At 39.6% G+C, this 16246-nt stretch overlaps 1 protein-coding gene across 8 annotated transcripts in view; it reads right to left on the bottom strand.

Annotated features, from left to right (window-relative positions):
* mpp7a (MAGUK p55 scaffold protein 7a) overlaps nt 1-16246 on the bottom strand; it is a 70816-nt gene that overhangs the window by 43037 nt on the left and 11533 nt on the right. The window contains exon 1 of one of the 8 annotated variants that reach the window (XM_085172922.1): nt 7377-12741. The exons of the other annotated variants lie outside the window; for them this stretch is intronic. The gene's annotated coding sequence lies outside the window, so the exon portion shown is untranslated. Of the gene's footprint in view, nt 1-7376; nt 12742-16246 lie in introns of those variants that run through there. 8 annotated transcript variants of the gene reach the window in all.

The following is a 16246-nucleotide window of genomic DNA, read 5'->3' as shown; positions in this document are numbered from 1 at the left end:
ATTGTAGGACATTTACATCACAAGCCCCTAGAAGCGGCTGTTAATGTTAATTAAAGCTGCATAAATTAAACCTTGCTGAAAGGAACAGTGTGTTACTTAACGCTTATAAAGTTTTTAGCGGGAGAAAAAATTATTTTTGCCATAAAACCTGAAAGATTTGGTCCAAGTCTTGTGCAGTCTAATTGTATTTTTTAAATCTCTTTTTTGATGACATTCAAATGTTCAACATATTTTATATACTCCTAACAGAAGAAAGAGTAACTGCCATATCATAAAGCCTATAAACAATGACTCATAAAAAATTCAAATATACATTTGTTTCAAATGCTCCAGTGTACAGTCAGCTACTTGCTTGTCCTGAACACCTCCTCCTCCACCTCTTTGTTCTCCTCCTGTCACTCCCCTCTGGTTCCCATGCAGGCATAGCAGCTCTTTGTCTGTCTCTGACCCATCAACAAGGACAGGAGGCCAAAGTGACTATCAGTTGGCACTGACACATTCCACTTTCTCTCTCTCTCTCTCTCACACACACACACACACACACCGTGTTGAACCAGTCATTAACCAATTACATTGATCCTAGACATCAGATGGAGAACAAAAAGGCGGAGGATGGATATAGTGGGAGTGGTGGTGCAGAGAAAAGAGGAGTAAAACACACTTTGCTTAATCACATAATATCATTGATTTGAGTACTTCACTTAAGCCTCACAGGACTCAAAGTCCCTGAATGAAATTGTGTTTATTTATAGTGAGGGAGATGCTAATGCATCACACACACACACACACACACACACACACACACACACACACACACACACACACACACACACACTTTCCATTCATTAGATGAGCAAATAAAATAAACCTACAGTGAGAGGCACAGAGAGAGAACAGCAGGTAGCCATAAGCCTCTCTAATCTCTATGTCCTTCCAGTGTTGCCGGGTAGCCTACATCCTCACCAGATATTACCGGAGTTAAGTGCTCTACCTGGAGTGCACTGCAGGTGAGGAGGGGGTGAGAAAGAGACATATACAGATAGAATAAAGGAAAGAGAGAGAGCGAGAGAGTTTGACAGACGGATGTGATGAAGCCGATAAGAAAGCAGGAATGCGGCCTGCAGAAAAGCCGATAAGTTAAAATACGGTCTGCTTACTTTTCATGCATGTTGACACACGCACCCACCCACTGTGAGTGTTTAACATATGAGTTACCAAAGCTGCAGTGGAAAGTGGAAGCGAGCCCATTAACACGTGCATAATTAATACATGTAGAAAGCAAGAGGAAAGAGCAACAATGAGGAGAATATAAAAGAATGTCACCTAAATAAAGGTAGATAAATAAAAAAAGAAGTGTAGCATTTACTCATCCCAATGACACCAGCTGTATCTCACGCTCCTAGCTGCACTCTAATGCTGTTTGGCCCATTTTAGCCCAAAATAACTCTCACTGCCACTATAAATAATCCCTTGTAGTATCAACAAGCATTGTGGTAAAATTCTAGGCACAAAGCTATTCATGCCAAGACAACTTCAGAGCAAAGATAACTATGAGTCAGATACATTTACAGCCGTACAGGTCCATCAGTAAGGCTGCACTTACTTGGATGGGTGTTTCACGTATTTCATAGGAATTCTGTCATAAACCAGAGGATTGGAAACTTTTCTGTATATATTATATGTAACAGTTTACATAATTGGAGGAATTGTGTCTAACGTTGTTGTCGTTAGCGACAAAAAGGTTCCTGCTTCAAACTTCCTGGTCAGCCGAGACCTTCCTATGTGTTGCTTGTATGTCCTTGCAGGTTCCTCCCACAGTCCACAGACATGCATTTCAAGTTAACATTAACCCCAGGTGTAACCCAGTGTCTGTCACTTTGTGTTATCACTGTACAGCTGACCTCTCCACCAGAAAAATGTACTGTAAGTTTTTTTTAATCATGTGACAATTTTTTTTTCGGGGGGGGGGGGGGGGGGGGGGGGGGGAGGAATCACGCTGATGACGTGGAAGTCTAAAATCTCACAAATAATATGTATGTATGTGTTAGTCCCCGTAGGGAAATTGCTCCTCTGCATTTAACTCATTCACCCAGTGAAGCAGTGGGCAGCTACCAATGCAGCGCCCGGGGAGCAGTGTGGAGGGACGGTACCTTGCTCAGGGGTACCTCAGGGTAACCGTTCAGTGGAGTCGAACCCCCGACCTTCCAATCATGGGGCCACCACTCTACCTACTGAGCTATCCCTGCCCCAACATAAAACATAAAAAAACTGTATGTATCAAATATGGCGTTAAGGGGTTAAATGATCTATGAACATTTTTATAGATTTTATATTTATGAGTTTGTTTTAATAATGGAGTTTGTAGCATCTTACATATAACTGTTGTAATAATAAATTAATTAATTAATCAAGAAAAATACAGAGATGTATAGATAAATAGACATTTGACTGTTCCATGGCACCCAGCACTAATGTCCACATGTAAGAAATTCACTGAATTTTAAAAGCAAAGAGACTCCAGCATGCAGTCTCTGTAGTTGCACCACTCAAACAAAAAACAGAAGAAAATGGTCGGAAGTCTGAAAACCTGGTTAAGTTTGAGGACGTACAGCTTGACTAAAATCCAAGACCTTAGTAGACAGCTGCATGGATTAAAACTGCAGCTGATGCAGGTCAGAGCTAGAGCTGGTAAGGTCATGCTACTGCAGTAACAAATATCACCATCATCGTGCTCAGGAGATGGAGAGATAAACGCTTAAGTGATGGTTTGCGTGATGAGCTCTTAACTCCCATAATTCACTTAGAAGTCATAAACTAAGAGTCCCTCTGAGCAGGCAGACATCTGCCTGCTCGTAGATTACAAAACTGCCATGTAAGTGAACGTCCGCTCTAAAAATAGGGCTTTTATTTCATTAATCCCCAGAGAGGTGGGCTTTTTGGAAATGTTGCCTTTTGACTTGATATAAAAATATCCTGAGCTTCGCAGACTCAAATGCAACTGTAACAGGATCATTTTGCATTTCGGGCTGGTTCAATAACTCCAGGTTACTGACTCTGGTGTCATTCTCTTGAAGACACAGCATTATAGCACATTCTGTCCCAATGCAAAAAGAAAATCCTTAGCAGACTGTGAGCAAACATTTAATTCTTTCATAGCATACTGAGATGCATATGCTAAATTGACCAACAATAAAACCAACACTTAATCTCATCTTGTGATTTATCATCATAATATTGATCACCTGCCACAAGTTTAAACACTACTAAAACTGTCTTTAATCTTTTTATGTTGTCACTATTTATCGACTCTGATAACAGAGCAGGATCCAAGTCCACCTCTCACAGTATAACAGGTGCTATGAGGGTGGAGGCAAGAATAGAAGCTGGCACGCCAAGGGAATAACAACGGAAGGTATATGGCTGAAGCAATCCTTGCTGCGAAACATCACTTGTAGCAACTGATAATCTGAGGGCTAAGCTGCTTATGTTGGAAAACAAACATTACTAGATGCCACCCAGCTGGTGGTGGAGAAAGAGCTTGGTCAAAAACTGGACCCCAGAGCGAAAAGCACACGGCCGTGTGTCCAGAGCTCTGTTTCACTGCAAGTAAACAAAGATATTCAAGAAAAAATAATCAAAACCCATCAGAGAGGAATTTGTTGTGTAGCCATGTAACCACATCAGTGGTTTACAGTCACAAAACAAAAACTATTCACAGACTCCTTTAAACAGGAAGAAATGTGTTTTAACCACACACCAACAGCAGTTTCAACTAGAAGCTGTTATTATCTCAACTTTTCATCTATCTGGGGGGGGGGGGGGGGGGGGGGGGTTGCCATGCCACCCACTGTAGCCACTTCCTCCAATAAGCCTCCACAGTTTGGCTATGGTCTTGCCCCCTCCGTGACACAAACACAGGTTTAAATCAGCCGGGGTGACAGTCATCCTACGTGCGTCCAACATAGTTTCTAACTACCAAGGAAAATCCAAACCACAGAGCTAACTCAAAGCTGCCAAATCCTCAATTCTACTCTCTCTGCGTGTCACACAGAAGCTATTCAAGGAATAAAACTAAAAGATGTCAGGTCAGCTTTCCTGCCATTTGGTGGCGATTGTTTCTCAGAGCAGCTAAAGATACACTGTTTGCAATAAGTTAGCTGTCCAGTGAAGGCAGGAGCTACAAAGTGAAATTATAATCAGAAGTATTCAGAAGTAATCAGTGTTGTGGCTGAGAACAATGGCCTGGTCCATTTAAAACTGCACAGTCAATAAAAACATGTCTGCTGGAGTTCCCAAAATTACTGGATTTGCTCAAAAACTGCACAAATTTAAAACACGAGCTTTCAAAGATGTGCGACTAATGCCTCATCCATTCAGTGTTAACGGCTTCTGGGAATTCATTTAAAAAAGGTAGGATGTACCAGCTTTGACTAAAACCCAGAGTGCTTCTTTACAAAAGAGGTTAAAAAGTCAGAAAACACACCAAACTCTTCTCCATCACCGTGAGGAACAGGAGGCAGTTTCCTCCACCTCTGCCTCCTGTTAGTCATTTGTCCACTCACCCCCTCTATGATCCCTTTCAGAGTAATGAAGCAAGGCCTCCAGATGACCCAGACCTAACCCTGAAAATGAAGCAGCAGAGACCTACACTAAGCTCAGTAATAAATAGGAGGCTGTACAGAGTTCTTCACAGCAAACACAAACACATGAAGATACTTCCCCATCTTAAAAGAGAAAAGCTGGAAAAACCTGACTTTTCTTTCAAGATCAAAGCTGGCAGGAATTCAGCTTTCATATATTATACAAAAACTATAAAATTGTTCTTGGTTAACCACAGAGTATATTTCCTTAAAAGCCCTGTGATACATACAGTTATGTAACAACTAGCACAGAAAGCATTCGACAAACCAGCAAAATTCAATATGGAGACTGCAGGCAATGAAGCATGACTTTATCAGCTAAGCTCTGCTATGTTTCTTTGCCTCATCAGGTGAAACTCTACACTGTTCCCACATTGAATGAAATGTGAGAACATCTGTCAAGCATGCGCATGTGTGCACGTGTGTCTAACAACACCATTATCAATTCATCGTGACAATGCATGACGAGAGACATGCTGGGAAAACTAGCCTGCTGAGAGAACCGGATCATCACCAATAAGACAGGAAAGGATTTAGATGTGCGGCTGTACACTGAATCACTTTCCCCTCACGTTCATAATTTAACACAAGCCCGGTGCATAAACACCCAATCTTTATAACAAACTGTTAGGACACATCCTACATCTGGTAGATGAAGGCTCTTGATCTTTCATGATACAAGAATAAATCAATTCACAATAATGCTAATTGTGTTTATACAAATCATTGATCCCAAACCGCAATTCCCACTGTGAGGAAGAGACTGAGAATCGTTCCATAATGTTTGAGGTCGTCCAGCCTCAACTTTAAATTTAGTAAACTTACTGAATTGGTATTAATGTGAGGGTCACAGGCTGTTATTTATAGTGTCCCCTTTTCTCCTCTGTTATTCTTTTTGCTCCTTTTTTACTGCACATGCACACGTTGTGTGTGGAGCGGCGTTGACAAGAGGCAGGCGAAGTGAAATACCATTAATGGAGTTGGCGACAACATGCAAGTGCAGTAAAAGCTTCCAAACAAGCAACAACAAGCATACTGAGAGTGAAAGTGAGTGAATGCATCAATCCATCTGAGCTATTTGGTTGTATCGACACAGTTTACGCTAAAATTAAAGACAAATAAAAGCTGTTGGTGTAGCTGGAATTAAATACCTCCATGCTGCTGTCACTTTGCTACATTAGCTTTCTTGCTAGCAGCTGCTGCTGATGTGTCTCATGTGACAAGACTTAACAGTGATATCTGAGGCAAGTTTTCATCTCAGAATCAAATCAATATCCAATACAGTTATTAGATCACTATCACCTATTGACTTTTTGGTCAGTATCTTCTCCCCCTTAACGGGCAGACCAATCTCAACTAAACTTTGCACGAACATCGTCACACATACAGCGATTAATAACAATTAATCCCTATTGTTCTTATTTTCATCTTCATCATCCCCCTGTGAATGTGATATTGCATGCTCTGTGTTTCCCATGTCACATTCAGTGTACATTGCCATTAATAACTTAACAAAATTTAAATCACAGCTGGAATTTTCTTCATGTCGCCATTAAATACAGAATAAAATTTTTTAAAAACTTGCATCCTGGTAAAAACTACCCATAGGAAGGGTTTCTGCTATTATTATATAAATATTGCTAATATTATCTTAAAATAGCAAGCAGTTCCACCCTTTTCTGTGTTAACCGCTTCAGCCTTTGAATATGCACGATGAACTGTCATGTTTCAATATGTAGTTTCCAAACGTGGACATCCAGTCACAGTTCATTTTAAGAAGATTAAAATCATTTTACTTGCTGAAAATCCTAGCTTTTTATGCTTGCAGTCCCAATCAAAAGTTTAAGACCACTTGAAAAATGGTAGACAGTAGATCCCCTACGTGCGGCCGTCTTCACCACTTGCAGAAATGTTCCCACACCTCATGGAAATGTTTGTGTCAAGCATGCTGCAACAAATTTTTGAAGTGATCAAGAATAACGGTGGAGCTACTCATTACTGAGTTCATGTTTGGAACTTTGATTTCTGTTTTGGGGGGTTTACGGTGGTTTTTTGAGGTGTGGTCCTAAACTTTTGATCAGCTGTAAAAGAGCCTGCTTCAGTTTAAGCGTTGTTTTCAATAAATTGCATGCTCAAAAAAATGTTTTGTCTCACTCTCATTTCTTCTAGTTGAATGTTGAAGCTCTACTTGGAACCTTGTTAAGTTCCCACCATGCTAAATATGATTTTTTTGCCATTTTTCCAAAAAAAAGGGAAACTTTGGATCCGGACTGTAATTCATTTAGACTAAAAAGGCATGCGGGTAAAATGTACCCCGGAGACTGTGACGGATGTGGTTAACGTGGAAACAACATAGCCCACAATTTCAGTACACTAAGATTGTGTTTGGTCGTCCCTAAATGGTGGATACAGAACCAGAAAACATGACATGTCGTACACAGCAGTAACCCTGCTGAGGTTGACTCTGCTTTATTTCATACCAGATGGAAAAAGTCTGATCGAGCAGATGGACAAAGGTGGTGAGATGGTGTGTGGGAAGCTTTGGTGGCAGAAAATACTGTATTACACCAAAGCTGCTCCTCTGGGGGCAGCAAAACAACTGTCAGCCAGGCTGCCACGATCAGGGTAGTACCACCAGGGCAACAAGCAACTCGCTCTTAGTATAACGTGGAAAATGAAAATGCACTGTAGACAGACAACGCAAAAACAAAAACAAAATCAAACAAAAAAACTCACCTAAAATGCTACTGTGTGTGCCACCACGTGAGTCCAATCCTTCCAGCAGATCACGTTCTCAAAACGATATCATCACCAAGGCATCAGACATGAGCAGATGGCACAGATCTATAGAATCAATTGTGCTGTGTCATAAAATATCCACGAGCAGAAGCTTAACCTTGGAGACTGCAAATGCAGCTTTTTCCACTGCAGGGCGGCGTCTCACACAGACACTGGCTGTGAGAATGGGAGTATCACCATAGCTATCCCCTGGCAGAGTGACAGCAGCCACAATGGAGTGTCAGCAATCAGCACCTTCCAAATTACCAACACACACAGGTCAACCTGCGGTTTAATACAGCATGTGTGCATGAGGGTGAGTGCATGGGGGCGCCAAGGCTAAATCTTCTTTGCTCTGATGTCTCAGGCGGATAGAGACCATCACAGATTTTGGTTGTGATAGTTGGGAGTAGTGCTGGGCGATATGACGATATATATCGTGTGGACGATAGAAAAGTATCTATCGTGCCATTTGTCTTCTATCGTTTCTAACCCAAATTTGATGAATTATTACATAAAATATATAATTAACCCTTTACAACCGGTTGGAGCAGGCACACTCCGTTTTACCGTTTTTAAATCCCTGTAGAACTGGAACCACGTAAGCTAGCGCAATGAAACTGGAGGAGTTGTACTTACATCTAATGCCATTAGCTTGCCCTAGGTCACAGTTTGCTTCCACATAAAGCTTTGCAAAAATTTCATTAGAATGACTTGCAGCAACAAAAAGTTAATATTTCAGACTTGAAGCAACAAAAACATTATATTCCAGAAACACGCTTTGCCGATGTTCATAACACTTCCTACGTTGGCATATACGTCAGTGCAAACTATCGCATGTTTGCCATTACCTGCCCGAAACCGGAAGTGATGTCATTTTTGCGAAAGGGCCTCATAAGCCTATGTTGGTGTTTTTAAAAGTCATGTTTTACTTTAAGCTTTTCTGTATTGTTTCTGGTATGCTTAGAACTCAAATTATAATTATAATATTTATTTTCATTTTTCCTGTAGTATATAAAAATTACTGTGTCTCAAAAATAAAACTATGAAGACACTCAAAATAAATTTCTTGTGGTTGGAAACTATTTGTTTTTTGTATTTACAGTTTTGAGGGATACACCTCTTAAATTTTTCTAACTAGAAATATATGTTAAAAAAACAAAAACGATTTTAAATTTTTTTGTAGTTTATTGCACTACAATTTTTTGCAATTTATGTAGTTACTATGGACTTAATGCATACATATTTTTAAAATTTGGGCTATAACAGCTGTATTGATGTATGGAAACTTGAAATGCTCCCACAAATGGCACTACAGCATGTAAAAACATAAAGATAAGCTCTTGGTTCTATGGTAAGTCTTAAAGGGTTAAATAGCCTGTGGCAAACATATTAGTGTTGTCTTCTCACTATACATGCTCTTAATATTATGCAAGAGAAAATAAAGTATAAAAAAATTATATTTTTTGCAAAGAAACTCCGTCTTGTGGTTTGCCACCTGGTGCTGCTATACGTGCAACCGGATTTGTGACGTACTTTACAGTAACTCAAAACAAAGACTGCACCCTCGGCACTTGCTGTTTACAGACTGTGTCCTTTCTAGATGACCACAGGTCAGTTCGAATATCGTGATATATATCGTTATCGTGATATAAAATAATTCATATCGTGATAAATATTTTTTCCATATCGCCCAGCACTAGTTGGGAGTTTCCCACAGATTTACATTTTGCTTAGCTGGTGACGGCATTACTTTAGAGCAGATAAAGCACTACCATCCTGGGGCGACCAGCTTTGGTTCATGAAGGTGGAGTTCAGGTACTTCTTACAATGGAACAAGATGTTTTTTGCAGATGAATAATACTAAGTGCAGACAGAATAATGACCTGAAATGGCCCGAAAGCCGGTTTCTAGTCATAAAACGAGACTAACTGCAAAAATAAAAGTATCCAAGAATGTATCATCGCATATGGCAATGGTCCTCCAGATGGATTAAAAAAAAACAAAAAATGTAGTAACATGATTTGCCACTTTACTTGGGCAATCCCATCAAAGTTAAGTCAATGTGTGGGAAAACACTGGTTTTGTAAATTAATTTACATTTCATGTATAAGGTGATGTGAGATATAAATGTAGTAGTTACAACAATGTAGATCAGGGGTCTCAAACTCGCGACCCAGGGGTCACTTGCAGCCCACGTCATCCCTGCTTGTGGCCTGTATATTGGCGTGAATGCAGTTTGGCCCTTGAAGTTACTTTTGTTTGTTGTTGAGTACAATGCTAAAATAAGTTCTTTAAAAAGCAAAGCAAGAGTTATTTATAAAGAAAACAACTTTCACTAGCAGTCATAAAACTAAAGTGTACACTTTCTGCATTTTTATTTTGTCAAATACAAACAAAATGATAGCAGAACTGCTGCCACGTGTCTGGCCAGAAAGAGAGTACCAATTTATTTATTTAGTAGTTCAACGAACGGCTTCAGTTAGTTAAGACGAGAAAAAAAATCTCAACAACTATTTGGCTCTACAAAACATTTGATTCATTAGACTCAAGATCAGACATGATATATCAGTTGATGTTGAATCAATTCACACATGTGCCTGTGCAGGTTTAGAAGAAACGTTTTTTTGGGGGGAAATAGTAACATGCTTTAGGCAATGGCCGAACAATGCTAAATTAAATATATTTTTAGAAACCATGACCTCTACTTTTTGTATCACCTCATATTGTCGAGAGCTTTTAATCTGCGGGACGGAAACCACAGACCGCCATGTATTTCAACATAAGCCTCTGTTTGCAATGACTGTCTTGCTGCTGGTACTTCAGAACTGAATGCAAACAAAACCAAAACCGGGCGAGTTCTTACATGCAATTATGAGCTAGACTCAAAGACATTGTTGGGATTAAGGAGATAGACAAACAGGGTATTCACATAGAATTTAGCTTCTAGTGCTGGGAAAGTGAGAGAATTCACCTGAGGCAGCGAACAGGGGAAACAGACCGGTGCAGCAGTGCATCAGCTGAAGTCAGGGTGGTGGGTCAGAAGGCCTGCTAGCACATTCCTCAACATTCATGTTATGCAGTACGGGAAAATATTAGACTGATAAATGAAAAACAGCAGTGTTTATGACCTCTATTTTTCCTGGCAACGCAACAGATTTTGGCTTTGGTTGCTGCAAATGAAAGAGGTATAAGCAGGGAGAACAATGCCTCAATTGATTATCAGAGTGGTGCCCCAACTCTAAACATGACTCACCTCATTTAAAACCACAAGTCTTTCAGAGACTTTGACTCTCTCACTGATGTGCTTGAACTAAAGATTCAGACCATATATTCAGTGTTCCTGTGAGAATTAATCAGAAATAATCAGCTGCAGCTTCCTTCAGTGTCCTGTCACATCTATCAGACGGTGCTGAGCCGTCTGAGCTGAGAGACAATAATGATCCCTTTTGTCTACGACAGCCATTCTAAGTGGCTAAGCAGCACCTGTCAGCAGCTAATCAGGTACACAGAGAATCCAACACACATATCTCCATTAATTTCTCCCGTCTCCCAACCCTTTTCATCCCACTCTCTGAAGTGTTCTCATCCCCACACTCCTCCACATTCCACACACACAATGACGTACAGCCGGCACTTCCTCCTCCACTCTAGCAAAATGGGGTCAGTTTCCATCGCAGCCTGGCTCCCATCGTCCTGTTGCTTTGTTAGTGAAATCGGAGCTGTGTGGATACAGGTTACTTAGTCAAGTTCTCAAGCTTCAAAAAAAGCTTTACAAAAGGTTTCTACATGCTGTAAGCGTGTTTTACTGTGACCTCAGAGAGGATTGTGTGATTAGGTGTAGGTCCTTTCTACCTTTCAGATTAAGTTACAAGGTTAGAGGGTTAAATAGAACTGAACATGTAAACACTTCTCCTGCCCGCTGAAGGGAATTCAACCTGTCTTGGCCTTAGTAATTAAACATGGTCTCTGTTCTAATCCATAGTTTTTCTTCCTTTGTGTTAATTCTTAGTTCTTGTCCTGCTTAGTCTTATGAGTGTTTTCTCAATGAGAAGGGAAACTGTAATTTGGTTACATCATTGGTCCCTCTATTAGCTAATCCTTGTTTTATTTCCAAGGTTTGTTTTCCCGTTTGTGTTTTTAGTTCCCTTCTTTATTCCTTTTCTGTCCTTGATACTGTCTTGACTGAGTTCACTTGTGTCTGATTGGCCCTTTAACTGTTATGTGTAATAAGTGTGTTTTTCCTCCGTCTTTGTCAGTGCAATAGACCTCATTCACTAATGTGTGCACAGAAATGATGTTATTCTGCATAAAAAAATAAGTGCGTATGCAAATTTACTGTCAGATTCATGAAATGCAAATGCATTAGTGAATCAGCATATTTCTAAACCAACAGGATAGTGCAATCAGCATATTTTCATGTCTCCATTTAACTGTATGAGCAAACAGATTTACCTCAAGCTGAAGGAAAGAAAGTGGCAGTGATGTTGTAAGAGAGAAGCCTGTTAAGACAAGACAGCAGGAGAAAGGCCAACTGAAGAAATTTAGACAATAGTGTCCTAGGAGGAAGCCACAAAAGGAACAGCTTTCCAAAGCTTCCAAATAAAAAGCAAAGCTCGGGCTCAGAGTCTGAGGAGGACAAGAAGGTCCAAGGTGGACAAGGGAGTAGGGGTGGGTTTTGATAATCGATTTATCGATTAAAATCGATTCTAGCTCGGATAACGTGATATCAATTCATTAAAATCCTGAATCGATTTTTTAATATAAATTTATTTTGCCCAAAATGCCAGAATCTCAGGTGAAACCTCACAAAATTTCAACAACCACCAAACAGCTAAAACAGTGAATGAGAGCAGGAACACAATACTTCAAGAACAGTTTCCCGTCTAAAAATCTGTTTTCTGCATTATTCGCTTGCTTGTTACGCACAAGACTGCCGTTGTTTACGGCGCTGTCGGCCGCTGTTTTTTTCCTTTTAATTACTTCCGAAAAGAAAACCTAATTTCTGCTGTTCAATCGGCTTCTGAACAAATTGAAACTTTTTAAAATTATGCAAAATGCAAAACGCTTAGCCGTGTCTCTAATAAAACCGCTGTAACTTCAGAGGTAATGTTCATATGTTGATTAACGGTTTTCTTTCGTTTTTGATCTACTGCAGAATATTTTTATAAAATCCCAGGCCAGGGAAATCACCTTCATGTTTTTCTGTGTTTTACCTTCAGCTACTTTGACACAAAGGCATCTGCTGTGATGCTCACACCTTTGATAAAGTCTTGCGAGGGTCAGCTTCCTTTTTATAGATACAAAAATATGTAAATGTACTGATCTGAATTATAATATTTCTGACTGTCTGAGGCAAAAGATACAAATCGAATTGAATTGAATCGAATCGAATCGAATCGAATCGAATCGAATTGAATCGAATCGAATCGAATCGTGGATCGAATTGATTCGGGACCCTGTGAATCAGAATCGAATCGATTCTAGAAATCAGTGACGATACCCAGCCCTACAAGGGAGACCTGATCTGTCAACCAAATAAGAGAAAGTTACTAAAAAACATCCATATTCTGGGATATTCTGGACATCTGTGATAGTACGTAAGGACATTAAACAAGGTTGGAAGTCAGTTTTAATGAAAGATAAGATTCTTGTTGCACATGGTCTGAAGCAGTTTTAAATCAGTTTGTCGAATATGAACAAATTAAGGTGTAAAGATAACAATGAACTGCAGATTAAACTCAGATTTGTGCATATCGACTGTGAATGAGACCCACTGTGCTTTGTATAATTCCTGCTGTTGCTTCCTAATTAGATTCCTAATGTCTGATGTTTATAGTTTTAGGCCTGTGATTGTTTGGTCAAAGTATAACATTTCCTGTTGACCACCCAACTGCCAGTTTATTTTGTATCTGCATATTAGTTCTTTCTATGAACTTTATCAGAGATGTCTGATAGGTACCAGCGGTTATTCTGTTCAAAAATGCAACTAAAATTGTGTTGAGCTGTGCTGGTGTATGCTGTAAGAAGGAAAACTACCCAGTTCATGACCTCTGAGAATGCTAAATAAACAAATAAAATCAGTTTCCAACTAAAGCTGGTATCACCTGGCACACACCAAAGAGAATAAAACAACCTTAAAACTTTACTTTGGATGCAACATATTCAAACCATCTAACCACATATTTCTCCAAGTGCAAATGGGAGTTGCTATCACTGCAAACCTCTGACACATGTTGAATGTTTCTAGATAAAGTTTTTTCTTGGAAATAACCTCATCCTTTGGCTGAAAAAGTCCAGATAATGGAATAGTGGAGGAGTACCTGGCCGTTATCTTTACTATAAACGCAAAGCTGAGAGAAGTTGCCTGGGTGGTAAACATGCCAGAACCTCATTGTATCGAGCTGAAACTTTTGTTTTAAAAATGAAAACCTAAAAACCATTGACAGCCTCAGCGAGGCGGTGGACTGCTGAGTGCCACCAGTGATGATCCCTAGTTCTGTGGATGATGGCCAAGCTACATGTTCTAATACCTCGTTACGCAACGAGCCATTCACTTCACCCATTCACACTCCCGTCTGTTCAAATCACATAGATGAACTAAAGCATTTTCTAAGCGTTATTAGGCTTCCCCAGCTTTAAAAGAACTGTTAGGGATGAAAGAGGATGTGTGTGAATCAATGGTGAAAGTCAAAAGCTTAATGATGTGGCAAAGGGCCTTCTTGGTGTCTGCACCCAGAATTTCCCACGTTTTATTGTGCAGAACAAGAGTGCACTACACAGAGTACACACTGCTGTCACAGATGTTATTGACAAGAAAAGAGCAAACTGATGAGTGACCTTTAACATGCAAGCAAATTTACCAAAGTGTGCACAATACACTTGGTGATGCATACACAGTTACTCACAAGCACTTTCACAGTTGCTTAGACACTCCTTAGTGTTTACTGATGTTGCTCTGCAGTCTAAATGCCAGCAGCTCTGTTGAAGCTTTGAAAACTCAGCCCTATCTAAGGTCTGGGAAAATGTAAAACGTGCAGTTTTCTAACTAAGATTCTGATTAGATATAAAACTTTGGAGTGTCATGTATCAAGCGAAGATACATGCAATAATGGGTTACAGGCAGCTGTAGCCATTCGCTGTGTACTAGGCCTCAACTACACTAAATGGAGTCACTGAACTGCTTATCAAAACTGTGTTTGATGTTAGTGCCTAATGACTCTTTATTAGTGTAATAATTTGATAAATAATATGACTTGTAGTGATGTTGTTACTGATGAATGTTACTTAGTCCTAATTGGCACCAATAGATGTCCTAATGTTTGTTTTAGTACACTTTACTGATGATAACTTCTACCATCTGGTCCAAATAAGGTAAGATCTGGTTAGAGCAGGGCAATATGACCTATAAATATTTATCACGATATACATTTGAAAATTTGCGATAACGATATAACTGACGATATAATTGACACTAGACAAAATACTTTACAACTCCTCCACTTTATCCGGTCGTTAAGTCTGACGTCACTAGCCGTGTCTGGGCCTAAATGGTCCATATATCAAACGATCACTATGGCATTACTGAGAGTTGAAAAACTGTCTAAAGTCTTTCATCTTTAATAAAATGATCAGCGTTCTGCTCTACCAGGTGTAACAACTGAGTTTAACATCCAGACATCCATGAAAACGGAATTTATGACATTTAACGGAGTTAGAAGTTAGCAGGAAGTTAGCTCGCTAGCTTCTATCTAAATACAATATAGCATGTCCTGACTACGGGGTTTTGGAAACAAATTAAAACGTACAGCTCTGTTATCACTTCCAACATAAATAAAGACAGAAAACTAAACAGCAGTGATGTTTGTAGGGTTACTGAAGTTTGGCTAGCTGGTATCGATGTGCTACGTGACCGCTAGCGACACAGCTATGTTAGCATAATATAAACAAGCTAACTTTTTTTCCACTCGATAAAAGTTAACGTGAGTTTTCTCTGTGATCAGGAACAAATGTAATCGCATGGCAGGATGCTGTAAAAGGACCAAACTTCAGCCAGGAGAACAACTGAGATAATCCATCCACAATACGAGGTTAGTCATTCATATACTGCTGCATGGGCTGGGCTGTAGTTACATCCTAAGGTTTTAAAAACTGAGCTTAAAAAAATGATTAGCGGTAATAAAAGCCGAGGGAGGTCAACAGTGATCACTGACTGTTTTAGGAGCTTTTTGAGATTAAATAGAAGAAAATACAAAACATTAAACATGTTAACAACACAAAAGCCATATTAAACGCAGACTACTTTAGGCCCGGAAGTAGGATTCGTCACGTCATCACTTAACGACCGGATTGGTGCAAAAAAAACAAAAAAACAACACATCAATGTATTTTCACTTAAACAAGCAGCTGTTTTATGTGCATTAAAGTTATATAAAAAATTAACAGTGCAAATGCAAATTCCTTGCTGACAGTTTAACCAAAAGGCATTTCCAGTGGAAATTGGCCAACATATCCTCAGCATAACCATGTATAATATCCACAAAACTTAAAAGAGGTTATACACACACAATACGGTAATATTATGTTGAAGCACAGTACGTATCACTCCGCGAGGCTCCTGCCTACGGTAGCCATAATGCTCCGACAATCCATCAAGCTGTGCGGGTTCGTAGCTTAGCAAAGTCGTACTGAAACATTTGACAGATTTTCGAGCGCCGTGTACATAAAATTGTTTTGAGGTCAGTAAACACAACCAGAATTCATACATAAGGCACACAGGATTATAAGGGGCACTGTCGAGTTTCAGAAAAATCAAAGGATTGATTTTA

The sequence above is a fragment of the Neolamprologus multifasciatus genome, chromosome 9 (assembly GCF_963576455.1).
Source record: "Neolamprologus multifasciatus chromosome 9, fNeoMul1.2, whole genome shotgun sequence".
NCBI lineage: Eukaryota > Metazoa > Chordata > Actinopteri > Cichliformes > Cichlidae > Neolamprologus > Neolamprologus multifasciatus.
Note: the sequence above shows the minus strand (reverse complement) of the source record. Positions and strands in the feature narration are given on the sequence as shown.